Here is a 15,956-nt window from a genome sequence, read left to right as displayed (position 1 = left end):
GGCAATAACGAGGCAGGAGACCAGGGTAGTGACAACAGCTCTTTAATATACAGTGAACCCAGCAACTAGTACTGAGGAAAACCTCTCTTTATATATATTTCAGCCGGTGGTTTCAACCAATCAGCAACGTGCTAATTCCCGCCAAAACTTTTAAAGATACATTACAGAACCTTTATGCATGCTCCTATGGACTATCTTGCTGAGATGGGGGAACAAAAGGATCAACTGTTTACCACCAAGAAAGTTCATTCTCACATACCAATTTGTTGATGGGACGAGGGGCATAGGCTTAAAAAGATCTTGGAAACTCAGTACGTTCACTTTAGTACCCATTTATCTTTTAAATTCATTAGGATACAGACTTTTTCTCTTCTTTTTAACCACCTATTGTTGCAGTGGGGAAGTGGCTACCCATTTTTCTAATAAAGGATGAATGTGCAGATGTTCCAGACTTGGTAACTATATTGCAAACTATCATTTTTTCCCCAGGTTCTCTGAGAAGTCTTTATATAGGAATAGTGATTCATTGGTTGGTAGGTTTATCCTCAAATCAAGGTAATCCTGGTGAGCAAAGCCATTAGAATAGAGATCTGTAGATAATACTTTATGTTGCTGGTCTTTCACTTTAGATGTTAGAATGTTAGAAAACTTAGAACTACGCTGCCTTCGGTATGACCTAAGCGCAGCTTGTAAAATATCTGCTACCTGTCAATGACTACTTCAGCCTCAACTACAACAATACACGAGCACACAATAGATACAGACTTAAGGTAAACTGCACCAAACTCGATTGCAGAAAATATGACTTCAGCAACAGAGTGGTCAATGCCTGAAATGAACTCCCTGATTCTGTGGTTTCATCCCAAAACCCCCAAAATTTTAACTTAAGACTGTCTACTGTTGACCTCACCCCATTCCTAAGAGGTCTGTGAGAGGTGTGCATAAGAGCACCAGCGTGCCTACCATCCCTGTCCTGATGTTTCTTCTGTTTGTATCTATTTTATGTATACAATCCATGTTTATACTTATTACCTAATACATTCTTGACAAATAAATAAATGTTCACTTTTGAAAACGCAATGCTCCACAATTAGGTGTAGTATTCTCAGATACTGTAGTCATCTTAACACTGCTCTGTTCACTCAATTTCAGTCTTCCAGATATATCAGGGCTCTCGTTCCCAGAAATCCTAACCAGGATGCCACTGCTATTCTGCTTTGAAATTCATCCCCGTCCCCCGTCCCCCAAATTTGGGATTCTTTCAAATTTTTGGAAACACTGTCTAGTATTACTGATAATGTAATCCAAATTATCCATAGGGATTTTTGATTCGGAAAAGCTTTTCAGCACAATTACAAACATACTTCTGCGCAGATAAATTTTATGTTAATGTTTTATTTGATTGTTGTACACCATCCAATATTACTTTTGGTGAGATGAGTGGCTATATAAATTTGGTAAATAAATATGTAAATGTCCTGGTCATGGTTGAGTATTAGCTGTCAGATGTGAAAGACCAGGTCTACATGTGAAGGTCCAGTTAAACTGAGTTATTGCTAATCATGCCCGTGGACCGGAAATCTTCACAACTAACTGTTAGCACATGCTTGGAGTTAAATAACAGTCAACTGAATTCTAGTGGGGGGGAATTGGACTTAATCTGCTTGTGGCTACATAAGAATTCTAGATCAGGGGTCTCCAACCTTGGCAACTTTAAGACTTGTGGACTTCAACTCGCAGAATTCCTCAGCCAGCAAAGATGGCTGAGGAATTCTGGGAGCTGAAGTCCACAAGTCTTAAAGTTGCCAAGGTTGAAGATCCTTGGTCTAGACTGATTCCTCTTTTAACTCCACCCCCAGATTCTGCCACTCCTTTGCTAGTTCAGCCTTGACCAGCTTGTACTTGATAAGCACTGAGAAATCTATAACACTTAGAATTCATGATCTATTTGCTGGCCAAATTGGGGAAACATCATTACAGTTCTGATCTCTCTGTCCATGCAGGCAGGAAGATAAGCACATTTCTGAATTGGAAGCTTTTGTCTCCCAAATTAGAATTCTTAAAATAAGTAAAGCATTATTTCATATTACAGATAGTCCTCAATTGACAGCCATACTTGGGACTGGCAACTTAGTGAAACAGTTGCTACATGGGAAGTCACAGGACTATTACTGTGCTTTCTGGCTGGAAGGAGACAAGATAATTTAATTCCATATGTTTGGTTTTTATCTGCCTCCTAACGACTTCCATGTCTTTTGAAATGTGCGAGTGCTTGCTTAGTGTCTTGTACACATTGAAAGCAATGCAATTGTGCCAGCAGCCCAAGAATGGGATCTGCAGGCACAATATGCTTACTGTCTTGAAATCCCTTCCTCTCCAAACTCTGTTCTGTGAGAGAAGTGGAAGAAAAATGAAAACAGTCTATGTCCGTGTTGGCGAACCTATGGCATGCTTGCCGGAAGTGGCGGGCGGAGCCATTTCTCCGGGTACATGGAGCCCTCACCAATTGCTCTTTTGGGTTCCAGCAGGCCGGAAACCAGAAGAGCAGCCGCCCATTGCGCATGTGCCTTCCAGGAAGATGATCTTCCTGTTTCCAGAGTGTGCATGCACACTGGCCAGCTAGTCTGGTTTCTAGCATGCATGTAGGTACAAAAACCAGCAACAGGTGCGCGTGCCAAAAGATGCCGAGAGGAGACCCTGGCGGTCACTCCAAAGGGATCAGAGCAAGGTAAGCCAGGGCTTCTCTCCCTGCCTGCCTGTGCAGGCTTCTTGCGCGGCCCCAGGCAGTCTGGGCCGCGCAAGATGGTGGGCTGCCTGAGCAGATGACCCCATGGCCTGGTCTCCTCCCCACTGGGAGCTGCCCTTCCCTGGCTGATGGCTGCTCTCTCGGCCCCGCCAGGGAAGCTATAAATGTGTGGCTTGCCTGGGCTCCTCTCTGCTGGGAGCCGCAGGCTGAGCAGGTGCAGCTGGTGGGGCTTTGGCAGACCAGCAGTTGGTGAGATCCGAACACATGGCTTGCCTGGGCTCCTTCCCTGCTGGGAACCATCATTCCCTGGCTCAGCACGGCACCCCCACCCGACCCCCACCACTACACTGCCTGCGGTTGGGCCTGTCCAACCTCTGCTGCTGCACCATCGGCAGAGCCAATGCCGGGGAAAGAGCAGCAGGCGGGGCAGCCAGCCGCCTAGCCAGCAAATGCTGCCCTGTGCACCTGAGCCTGTTGCTCTTGCCCTTCCCCTTACAGCCTGCGACTCCCAGCAGAGAGGAGCCCAAGCAAGCCACGAGTTCGGAGCTTCCCTGTTGGGGTGGAGAGCACTTCTGCTGCATGCCACCGTCCCTTCTCTGGGGAAGAAACGAGCTGCTGGAGGAGCAGGGAGCTGGTCAGGCAGTCTCCTCCGACCTGGCTGGCCTGCTCTCCACGATGCTGGAGACAGCAGTGGCTTGCTTTCCTGCCCCGAGTGTGGCGCAGAAACTTTCCCCAATGCTTCCCAAACTTCGGTGCAGGGCTGAGAGTGGGCGGTAGGCAGAGAGGGAAGAGCAGGCAGCTGCTATGCATCAGGGCTCTGGGGAGAGGTGGCTGAAAGTTCCATGCAGTGCCGCCAATCACGAGCCCCGGGGGCACCTGCTTCCAAGGGAATGGCTTGGCTACTTTAAAGTGAGCGGCCGGGAAGCTTCCTTGCTGAGACAGGCAAATGGACGCTGCGCTTATAGGGTGGAGTGGCATCAGCTACCCCCCTTTCCCCTCTGGCTGACTCTGATACCAGCCCTGCCGCTCCTCAACCTCTTTCAGCTTCGGAGTTTGCCACTCTGTGCAGCTCAGTGCTGTTTTCAATTGGCACCTGAAGTGGAGGGAAGAGCAGCTCCCAGCGGGCAGGAGCCCAACAGAACTGCACATTCAGAGCTTCCCTGGCAGTGCTCTCGGCACTGACATCTCAGCAACACCATGTGCTGGCCGGGGAATGGCTGTCTCGCCAGGGAACGGGCGATAAGAGGTACGCCAGCCCTCTTGGAAAATCGGGCATTTTCAGGGGGGTTCGCATGTGGCAATGCGACACATGCACAGGGGGAGTGTGCATTTGTGCATGCGCAAATGGGGCACGCATTGCATTATGGGTGCCGGCACGCGGGAGCACGACAGTGCTCACGCACTCAGACTTTTGGCACACAATGCCAAAAAGGTTAGCCATCACTGGTCTATGTAGACAATTTGTCCTTTGCCTAATCCTTTCACTGTTTTTGATATGTAGAAGAGCAGGCAGCTTTCTCTCTTGAAATCCTTCTCCAATCTCTCTGCTCTGTGGGAAGAGTCAGGCAAAGGAAAGGGACTCTCTCTGTTTTGGCATTTATTATCTTGTTTAAGAATTGCTAAGAGATTGGAAAATTAGCACAATAGCAGGAACAGAGTACTGTTGATCTATCGATCTATTAATTTATGTCAACATTCTTACTCCATATAAACACACACACATACACACACACACCATTCTTATTCCATATATATATGGAATAGGTATATATGAGAGGGTTTTTTTTTTTTTTACATTTATATCCCGCCCTTCTCCGAAGACTCAGGGCGGCTTACAGTGTATAAGGCAATAGTCTCATTCTATTTGTATATTTTTACAAAGTCAACTTATTGCCCCCCCAACAATCTGGGTCCTCATTTTACCTACCTTATAAAGGATGGAAGGCTGAGTCAACCTTGGGCCGGGCTTGAACCTGCAGTAATTGCAGGCTCTGTGTTCTAATAACAGGCTTCTTAACAGCCTGAGCTATCACGGCCCCACAGAATGTGTGTGTGTGTGTGAGACAGCTCAACATATGTTATATATGTTATATATGTCCATATATGTCCATATATATATGGAGTAATATATACAAGAGCCATACACACACACACACACACACACACACACACACATACCCAGAGCCCATACATGAAATTCATGCATATGTGTGAAGTGGCCTTTCTCTTTTTGCACTGAGGCTGTTTGCACATTCAGCTAAATACTGCATGAGGGTTATCTATTAAGTGCAAATATATGTTAAACGCTCCTGCAGAGTTTAAGTTAGTTTTTCCATTTCTTATATTAGCAAGAGCTAACGGATAGGATAAAAATTAAACAGGGTGTCTTTATAACAGAACCAGTGACATTTTCAGCCTCTCTCCCGTCTTCACATGCACACAAACTCTCTCACATACATAAAGGCTTGTGGCTTTCAACAAGGGATCCATATGGATTTTCCATGTGGCAAGCAAAATAGTCACAGAACTGCTGGTTCAATAATAAAAGTTGCTTGTGTGCCATTAAACTGATTTGTACATACTTGGAGAAGGAGGAAACCTTTCACTGCCTCGGCAACTACACTTTATCTTACTCTCTTGTCCTTTTTGTGACTGTCAAATGCAGTTGCAAGCCTCCGTCTGTTGGGTAGATACTGCTCAGCCTAGATTTAAATACAGTTTTTTTCCGCCCCTTAGCAGCAGTTGCAGAACTGGCAAAAATCATGGGTTTTGTTTGCTTGTTTACTTACTACAGGATCTCTTTGAGATATTTACAATCTTTATAATAGGAAGAGGCATTCTGATAGTGCAACTAAAGCTTTGAAAATGGATAACGTTGTTGAAAAAATGCCTATGCCAGCGTTCTGCGGTGGCCCTAGCCTGATTCCTTTTTTCCTAGAGAAGCATAACAAGCTACTACATCGTTCTTTTTCTTGACTCTAAAGTAAATAGGAAAGTTAATACAAAATATAGGTGCTGCATAAGCAAAATGAAAATACAAATTAGAGGGCAGGTTATTTCTCCTTAATTATGGCAGTAGTCTAATTGCATTCAAACTCCGATTTGCTTTTCACCTTCCTTATCCTTCCATTAATTCATCCATCCTTAAAAGGAAGTCTTTTCCAATCTAGTTGTTAGTCCTTAAACCTTTGGATAGTGTAATTTATCTCAGAAATCTATCATGTTTAGAAATAACATAATACACATGGGTAATATAAAATAATGAGAATATTAAGGAGTGCTACAAGTAGCAGTAGTAAAGTCCTAGGGATGTTGAGTGCTAATAATTATATAAGAAGTTGGTTTAGATCAGAGTATTAACTCACTTTAAATATCTGTTATAAAAATTGAGGAATCTGAAATATTAGATTAAGATACTGTACTTGTAGAGATGATGGATTTACAAGTTGTGGTCCTTGCACCTACTATTTGCATTGATCTTTCCATTCTTCCTTGAGTTAGGAATGTATATGTAGGTAGAGAACCAAGAAGGTTTAGTTTTCCACATCATTTGGTATATCAGTATCAAAGGCATCGGTGTAAGGCATACTGTTTTCCTCAAATCCATCTATTGTTCAGATACAATCAATGGATTTCTGCCTGATGCATATTAAGATTTACACAGCTGAGTAAGAATCATCTATTGATAGGTGAAAATTTCTCTAGAAGAGAAACGTCCAGTAGATTCTGAACCATAGAGAAAGGTGGTAAAGATTTAATCTACAGAAGCAGCCTACAGATGCATAATTAGGAGGAGATGCATAATTAGGCGGAGGAAAAGCAAACACTGTTAATTCTCAATGGGGATGCAGGTAGATTAAGGCTTTTTTTCCTTTCCCTCTCATAGAGGAAAGAAATTTTTGGAACAGGTTGTCTAGAACGGAAGATTTAATGGCAAGAAACTGGTTGAAGGGACAGAGGTTCTAACTGAGCAGATTAAGGTGAAAATCAAAACCATGGACTATGTGAATTGGAAGGGTCTTGTTCAGTGGTGGGTTTCAAAATCTTTTACTACCGGTTCTGTGGGTGTGACTTGGTGGACATGGCTTGGTGGGCGTGGCAAGGGAACGATACTGTAAAATCTCCATTCCCACCCCACTCCAAGGGAAGGTTACTGTAAAATCCCCATTTCCTCCCGATCAGCTGGAAGTTGGGAGGCAGAGAATAGATGGGGGCGGAGACAGTCAGAATTTTTACTACAGGTTCTCTGAACTACTCAAAATTTCTGCTACCGGTTCTCAGAACTGGTCAGAACCTGCTGAAACCCACCTCTGGTCTTGTTGTAGTGTAAGAGCTGAGAAATAACAGGAAGTCAACCAGCTTCTTTGGAAACCTTCAACAAAGGAGAGTGTTCCAGTGGTGAACAGTTTTTTGGGTTCTTCCTAGTATTCTTCCAGAAACTTTTTCTTTATTATACCTCTTGATCCTTGACCTTCCCTCAGTTTCAATATAGAACAAGTTCTTTAAGAAGGTGAGCTAGGATAGTAGCCTGTAAAGATCTTAAAGAATTTGTTCTTGTTCTATTGTCCTTTCATACCTTCTTCTTTTTCTTCTTCTTTTTTTTTTTGCTAGTTAAAGTTCCTTCAGCTGACCTTTATAGGACTTTGTTTCCAGACTAATTGTTCTGGTAGCACTTCTCTGAACCTATTCCAGCTTCTTCATTTTTTTGGTTTTGTTTACATTTATATCCCGCCCTTCTCCGAAGACTCAGGGCGGCTTACAGTGTATAAGGCAATAGTCTCATTCTATTTGTATATTTTTACAAAGTCAACTTATTGGCCCCCCAACAATCTGGGTCCTCATTTTACCTACCTTATAAAGGATGGAAGGCTGAGTCAACCTTGGGCCGGGCTTGAACCTGCAGTAATTGCAGGCTGCTGTGTTCTAATAACAGGCTTCTTCCAGCCTGAGCTATCATGGCCCCATTGATAGAAGACGACGCTTTTGGTAGATGTGTGTGTATGTGTATGGCTAATTACACAGTGAAATGGATAACCGTATGTGGGTTTGTGGGTAGTAAACCACTCTGGGAGCAGAATGACTTGTTCCTCCCTCTCAAAAGTCATATTGTCTTGCCAGTCTTCCATGAGTACAGCACAATTGGCTACTGTGCCTATTTTTTTTTACATGCGGAGTTCTGTTCACAAAAGGTTCTTGGTCAGATGGAGTCTTAGTCATGTGCAGTGTGTTTAACTTTCGTTAGTAACAGGGAGTGCAGCAATATGTTTAATTTGTCTTTGAAAGAATACATTTTGTTATTCCCATGAGCAAAAATCATCTTCAAGTCATCCTTAACTCCTATGGCCATATGGACATTCATGCAGTTTCCTCGGCAACGGAGTGGAAGTGGTTTGCCGTTTCCTTCTGGAATGTTTTTTTTCAGTTTCCTGGCCTAGCTTACAACCATGGATCTCCCAAGTGGGCCTCCACTCAAATACCAAGCAGGGCTGACCCTGGTTAGCTTCCTCAATCAGCCAACATTTGCTAGGTTTAATCAGACAAAGATGTCTCTTCCTTTTCTGTTAAGCTTCAACTGTCTAAGAGCCTGTAAATTCTCATCATGCAGTCACATTTCAGAAATAAGATACACAGAGAAGAATTCCAGTCATAGTGATCAACTCAGCCCAAACAGTATTTTCCCTTCCTTCTTTCACAGGGACCAATATAGGTAGTCCTCGCTTTATGACCACAATTGAGCCCAAAATTTCCATTGTTAAGCGAGACACTGTTAAGTGAGTTTTGCCCCATTGTATGACCTTTGTTGCTCTTAGACAGTTTCTGGCTACAGTTGGTAAGTGATTCATTGCAGTTGTTAAATCAGTAACACGGCGGTTAAATTAATCTGGCTTCCCCATTGAGACTGTTTTGTCACAAGGTCACAAAAGGTGTTCACATGACACTGGGATACTGCAACTGTCTTAAATACAAGCCAGTTGCCAAGTGTCTGAATTTTGATCACTTGATCGTGGGGATGCTACAAAGGTCTTAACTGTGAAAAACTATCATAAGCCATTTTTTTTTCCAGTACCATTGTAACTTTGAAAAGTCACTAAACGAAATTGTTGTAAGTCAAGGATTATCTGTGTAGGTTTTGCTTATGGAAGTTTAGGTTTGGATTATTCTGAACCATAAGTCTCTCAAGCATAAAGGCCTCTCTCTTTAGCAAAGTTTGCTTTACCACTTTAGGGAAAGCAGAAGCGTTGCACGAATTCCAACAAGTGATTGTTTTTAGTTTGTAGCTCATATTTCTCAGTGTTCATTTGACTAGAGCCTTCTTGAGCCTTTTTCTTGTAACTGTACACGGCACCAGAGACCTGGCTAGTCTCTTCCTTGAGAAAGAAGTTGCTTGAGTCATTTTCAGTCTGAGAATCAACTCCTGTATTACTTTTCTCTGCTTGAGTGTATGCTACATATAGACATTTACAAGGGCATAACGTCTGGAGATGGACTATCATCAACCCACAGAATGGATTTTCTGTCTTCGCTTCACCTACCTGTCTCTAGATTTTGCAAAGAAGAACTGGAAATTCTTAGTAGATGGAGGTGGAGAAATGGATAGGGGTGGAAAGGAAGGTGATGTCACATTGCATGAAAAGAAATTTATTTGTGTGATGTTGGAGGAAGTTCATAGTCTGTTTCAGACTTAAAACATCCTCCATTTCAGTACAGTTTATGGTTTTCCCTTCTAACATTGTAAGTTTGAGAACAGTAAACTTCATCACGGCATAAATGATTAGCTAAAAGATCTGTTCGAAATATTGCATGATCAAGCAAAAAATGTTGCAGTTTAACATAATCTCAGGTATTTTGTTGAATGGCTAACGGCATTGTGTAAGCATAAAATCATTGTACAGTTAAAGCCAAAATGTAGAAGAATGTCTTGTCATTGGTGAGATTGTAGTTTTTGGAGTCCAAATTAAGTAGTGTTCATTTTCTTTTTGTCAAGTCATGTTCTAATAACCATACTGTGCATTACACCCAGTGATTATCTAAACACTTGACAGATGGTGGGCTGTTAATTTGTATGTAAGAGACAGTGATTGCCATTGCAGAAATAGAATTCAGCTAAACATGAAATGTCAAAATTGACTTTTTTTTTGTAGCATTTTTTGGTAGCATTCTTGCAAGGCAGTTCTGTACCTTTTCATGCTAAGCATATGCTGGATACTGTCGTGTCCCACTCCCCCTCTGACCGGGTCTAGGAAGTCCGTATCAAGCTTGGCCATGAAGCCTCTGCAGCTTTGCCAAATTCCTTTCAGATTTCTCAGGGCAGGCAGGAATCCAAGTTGTGACTTCAGCAAACTAAAGGAGACTTTGCTTGACTCAAAGTTGCTTGACTCAAGCTGATCCTTTATATAGGCTGTGGCGTGTGGCTCCATGACTCAGCACTTATCCAGGCCTGCCCCTCCCTTCCTTCTGCTGACGTCACCTCTCAGATCTCCGGAAGCGGGGATCTATCCACTGTGAATTCTCTTCCTCTGGATCTACTGCCAGTAATTCCAGCACGTGGCTGGCTCCCTGCTCACACTCTGTAGGAGTGAGGTTTGTTTGTTCATTCCTGACATTCTGTCCGGGCATGGGGCCAGGGCTGGAGGCTGGAGGCATGCCAGGCCGTTCCTCTTCATTATCAGACTCTGAATCTGATAGCAGGCCCGAGAGGCGACGGGAGGGGCCCAGCTGAGGAGAGAAGGGAGGACGAGGCACAACAGATACGTTTTAGACATATATATGTATGTGTGTGCGTGCATGTTTGTGTGTATATGTGAGTGTGAGTGTGTGTGTGTGTGTGTGTGTGTGTAGGTGCTTTTTCAAGATGCAACTGAACTTTTGGGTTTTTCTTTGAAGACATTTCACTTCTCAACTGAGAAGCTTCTTCAGCTGAGAAGCCTCAGAGCTGAAAACAAGCCTCAGAACTGAAGAAGCTTCTCGGATGAGAAGCGAAATGTCTTCAAAGGAAAACCAGAAAGTCCAGTTGCAAACTGTGAAGAAGAAATAAATGTCATAAGATGACGCAATTGTATGGTAAGGGCTAATACAACATATAGGCCTCTCTGAGAAATTGATAGAAAAATGAATTATACGTTGAGAGAGGAGTGGAGATTATTGACAGCGGATAAAAAACTACTAAACGTACAATTCATCTTAAAAGGACTCTTTCCAATATCACTGCAGTGATTCACTTAACAACCATGACAAAAAAGTTTGGGGGTGACTCACTTAACAGTCATCTTGCTTAGCAATAGAAACTCTAATCTCTGTTGTGGTCACAAGTTACATCCTAGCTTAGTTTATATGAAAAAGCCACCCAGCTGAATTTCTATAAGAAGTTGGCTTGTATGCACAAGAACACACAGTGTTCTGAGGAGAAAGTAATCGTTCCTGTGATTGAATCTTCTAGCACAGTATTTCAAGGAAGGGTTGATGAGACGTATGCCAAGAAAAAACTGGATGATTGCATGTTGGAGCATGAGCTACAGTTGTCATGCATGTTTCTCTTTCTTTTAAAGCCCAGTCTATCTAGCTTAGTCCCGTTGTGTTAAAAGCCTTAATCCTGTTGTGTTAAAAGCATCATAAAAGAACTTTGCTTTGACATAAGTTTATCCTGAAGCAGTATTTCTTACAAGATTTGTTATAAAGGGTGGGGAAAAAAAGATGTTCAGGTAGAGGAGTTTATAAGTTTTACACCAAGAGCAAGGAAGGGCTAAATGCCAAAAGAGATTTCCAGAAATCCTTCATGCAAAATGCTTTTAAAGGAAAACATGGTGCATTAAAAGCTTCTTCTGAAAATCTTTTCGATTTCTGCTTCTTTAAAGCCAGAGTGGAAAGGCTGCTATGAAATGTTAGCCATAACCATTGGATGCTGACAGAGAAATAAACATTTTGAATATCCTATTTGGCATTGGAATTTCTTGCTCCAAGTAGCCGTTAAATCTTAGGTGCCATTCTCGAGTCAGCAGCCCTATGCTTCAAATTTTTTTAAAAAGGAATTTATCTACCAGTTTGATAAAGAAGAGGACAGTATTGTGGCTTTTTGGGGTCTTGTTTCAATCTATTTCCATTTTGTAAAGGTTTGATTTATTCTGAAAGAGTAAATGCATCTCTTCTATGTCTACAACCAGTACAATCTAGTAACAGATATAATCCCCCCACCTTGTAAGCAGGTGGCCTTGTTTGTTATATGTTGTTAAATATGTGTCTCTGAGCAGGTGGCTATGCACTTTCTAAGATGTGACTGGCAAAATACATTGGAGACTTTGTGTTGCTATGAAACTTATTAAAGGAGGGGCTTAGAGCTAGACTAAAATAATAATAGTATCTATGAGCTCATGACCATCTTGTTACTGTTGTAGCTTTCAACATGGCTTGAGAAGAATTTAGCAGCTAGGTGGGTGGGAGAGATTGTTTCGCCAACTACACAATGGTAGGCAACAAAGGCGTCACTTTAATTGTTCCCTCCTTTGATGGCAAGTGTAATTTATTCTGTGTTTACCTACATGACTCCCAATTGTGAAATGTGACCCAGATTTCATGTGCTCTCCAAACTTTCATTAGGCAAGAATGACACACTTATCATTAGAACGCACTAATTAAAGGAGAAAGTGACATTTCGAAATCACATTGCTCCCTGGTGCTTTAATGAAGTACTACCTGGTTTATTTTTGTCTTAATGAACTAAGATACAGGGTCTTTTTTGTACTTAGATGCATTTATTAAAAAAAAGCCTTTCCCTGGATTTGTGTAGCTAGCATTTTGAAAATATGTGGTGGGTGGGTGGCTTTTTTCAACTTTCCATGAGGGCAGAAGTTGGACCTTCCTTGATTTTTAGGAATGAACATGTGTTCATTTTGTGTTGCCTAGAACTCAAAATTCTCAGTCCATCCTACATGAGGAAGAAGGGAAAACTTTGCAGAAAGAAAGGGGAATGACAATGAGAACTTTGGGGAAGCCCAACTTCTGAAAAGGGGTGCACTAGCAGGATGATGGAGGTTGCCAATGTACGTATTGCTCTAACACAGCGGTTTTCAACCTGTGGGTCGGGACCCTGTTGGGGGTCGAATGACGATTTGCCAGGGGTCGTCTAAGACCATCGGAAATATGGGAAGTATACTTGTGAGTTGAAGAATTGCGCTCCAATGGTTGACTTCACAAGCCAGCTGCAGGCTCTTCAAATCGCTAGCCGAATTCGGCTTCAGGCGTGATCAATTAAAAAAGAGAGAAATCTTTGCTCTGATGTCTCCCTCTCAAGCCAGCTGCAATCTGGCTTCCTCCTTACTCCCAATCGCTAGCCTAATCTGGCTTCAGGCGCGATAAACTTAATGGGGGAGGAGTTTTTGCTTTAATGCCTCCGTCCTCAAGGCAATCACAAGCAGTTCAGATCGCTAGCCAATATGGCTTCAGGCGCGATAAATTCAAAACGAAAATAATTTTACAGTTGGGGGTCGCCACTTTGTGGGGAATTGTATTAAAGGGGTCGCCACATCATGGGGAATTGCATTAAAGGGGTCGCAGCACTATAAAGGTTGAGAACCACTGCTCTAACATGTATATGAAATGTTCTACCTTTTGTCTTGAGCAGAGTGACGTATCTTTTTCACTGGGATCTCTAAGAATCAGAGATACGATAAAACAGAGCACAGTAAGCAGGGGTGGGCTGTTGAGGGTTCTCAGGGGTTTGGGAGAACCTCTAGCTAAGATTCTGTGCAGTTTGGAGAACCTCTAAATTCCACTCCTGGCTTGCCCCGCCTACCCCACCCCGCTCCTCCCAAGAGTCCCCACACGGCCCGTTTTGGATGCAGGTAAGTGCAGGGCATGCACAGAGGCTGGGGGAAGGTGAAAAACGGGCTTACCAGAAGTTCAGGAGGGCCGGAAACGGGCCTGTTTCTGGCCTCCAGAGCACCTCTGGAGCCTGGAGAGAGCAACTCACCCCCATGGTGCAGGAGGCCAACTAGGCCATGGCCACGCCCACCCAGCAACCAGGCAGAGAACCCCTTGCTAAAATTTTTGAAGCCCACCCCTGACTATAAGGCTTGGTTTACCAATCCTGTCAACTTTAAGACGTGTGGATTTCAATTCCCAGAGTTCTCCAGCCAGCCATGCTTCTAGTCTTCTAGTCCAATCTTCCACCCATGGCAGGAGCCCTTATACCATCCCAGGCAAATAATTAAGATTGGATAATCATTCTTCAAAACCTCCAGAGACGGAGCACCCACAACTCCAAGAGGCAAGCTGTTCCATTGATTAATCATTCTCACTGTCAGGAAATTCCTCCTTACTCCCAGGTAGAATCTCCCTCTGATAAGCTTCTGCCCATTGCTTATTGTCCTGCCCTCGGGTGCTTCAAATAATAAATCAATACCTCTTCCCTCTGACAGTCCTTCAAGTATTGGAAGATGGCTATCATGTCTTTTTCTAAGCCATCTTTTTGTTAGTTTAAACATACCTCATTCCCTTAGCCCAGGGGTCAGTAACCTGTGGCTCTGGAGCCGCATGTGGTTCTTTCATCCCTCTGCTGCAACTCTCTTGCTGGTCAGCTCCACCATTGATAGGGCTTTCGGTTAGGACAGGTAGAGGAAAAAGGATGCTGCTCTAGGAGGAGACACTATGGTGGGAGAACCGACTTCCAATCGACTGAGGAAAAAGGATGCCATGCTAGGAGAAGGCTCTATGGTGGGGGAACCAGACTTCTGGTCAGCAGAGGAAAAAGGACGCTGTACTAGGAGACTATGATGGGGGAACCAGACTTCCGGTCGGCTCTAGAATTGAACTGGGGCTTCCAGTTAGCTCTTTGAGTGTTTAAGGTTGACAACCCATTCCTTAGACATTCACTGTACAATTTAGCCTCCCGACCCTTTTATCATCTTCTTTGTTGCTCTTCTCTGCATTCTTTCTAGGGCTTCTGCAACTTATTTGTATCATGGATTCTTCAAAAGGCCGGATGGCCATCTACCCAAAATATTTTAAGAGATCTTGAACCAAGCAGAGTATTAAGCTAGATGACCTCCCTGTTCCTTCTAACGCTGGGATTCTGTGATTGATTGCTTTTGGTCACAAGTGTGCTATAAATTTAACTGTCACCACCATTATTCGGAGGTTGAGAAACAGAAAAGAAAAAGATAGTACGATTCAGCTTCAATGTCAGAACGGTAGAGGGCTTAACCTTCATTATTTGTTTTTAGATCAATACTTTTATTTAAATATGCCCCTGGCCTTTGAGGCACCATGGATATTATTTATTCCAAGTCATGAGTGGACGTGATGTTTAGAAAGAGTCATAGATTAGTGAAGTTTAGAACAATGCATTTGATATAGTACGGTATCGTCTCAGCTGATCCCTTCTATTAGGGCTACCGAATTTCTGAATTGACTGCAGCTTTTAAACATTGATTCCATTAAGATGAAGGGCATCTTTATAAACAAATAATTTGTGGGCTGATGTAATCGGACCAAAAATAAACCTTGTTGATGCCTTCCATTTATTAGCGAGGCAAAAAAAAAAGAAAGAAGAAGAAGTGGAATCTGGCTGTATAACACCGCAAATTTGCTTGAAGTAAAATACCATTTTTTCACTCCTACCTTCCTTGTGACAAATGACTTTGATTCCAGGCTCCTTAAAGTTCACAGCATTCCAACACTTGGAATTTTGCTTCAAGCAATCCATTTGTTTGCTCTTTAAATCTTTTCTACTTTTACATCATATTAGCATACAGGGAACCTTGGTATCATAATGGCAGCAGTTTTAGCATTCATAATAAAGGCTGTTTAGCATATGATTATGTACTTACCTTGTGTTTTCTGGAGCATTTCCATTGTAGAGTAAGTAACCAGATAATGTAATGGCTGGAGAGTTATTTAGCATGTCCCAAAATTCTATTCTGTTTTGAAACACACCAGAATTAAAAGAATAGTATGGTTAATTTACAGATGATGGAGTAAGACTCTTCTTCAAGTATATCTTTTTATTTTGGTGATGTGCTGACACTGCTAACTAGTTGCATCAATATACAAATAATCCAAAATACTGGAGGGAACTCCATGCTCCACTTTTTTTCCTCTTAGCATCTATTTTGCTTTATACAGGAAGCTTTTTGTAAAAAAATAGTATTTAGAAGCATTAATTGATTAGATGCTTTTTAAAACAATGCAGTGTTGTCCTCCCTTAATTTTCTTTCAA

This window comes from Ahaetulla prasina, chromosome 2 (assembly GCF_028640845.1).
Source record: "Ahaetulla prasina isolate Xishuangbanna chromosome 2, ASM2864084v1, whole genome shotgun sequence".
Taxonomy (NCBI): Eukaryota; Metazoa; Chordata; class Lepidosauria; order Squamata; family Colubridae; genus Ahaetulla; species Ahaetulla prasina.
Note: the sequence above shows the minus strand (reverse complement) of the source record.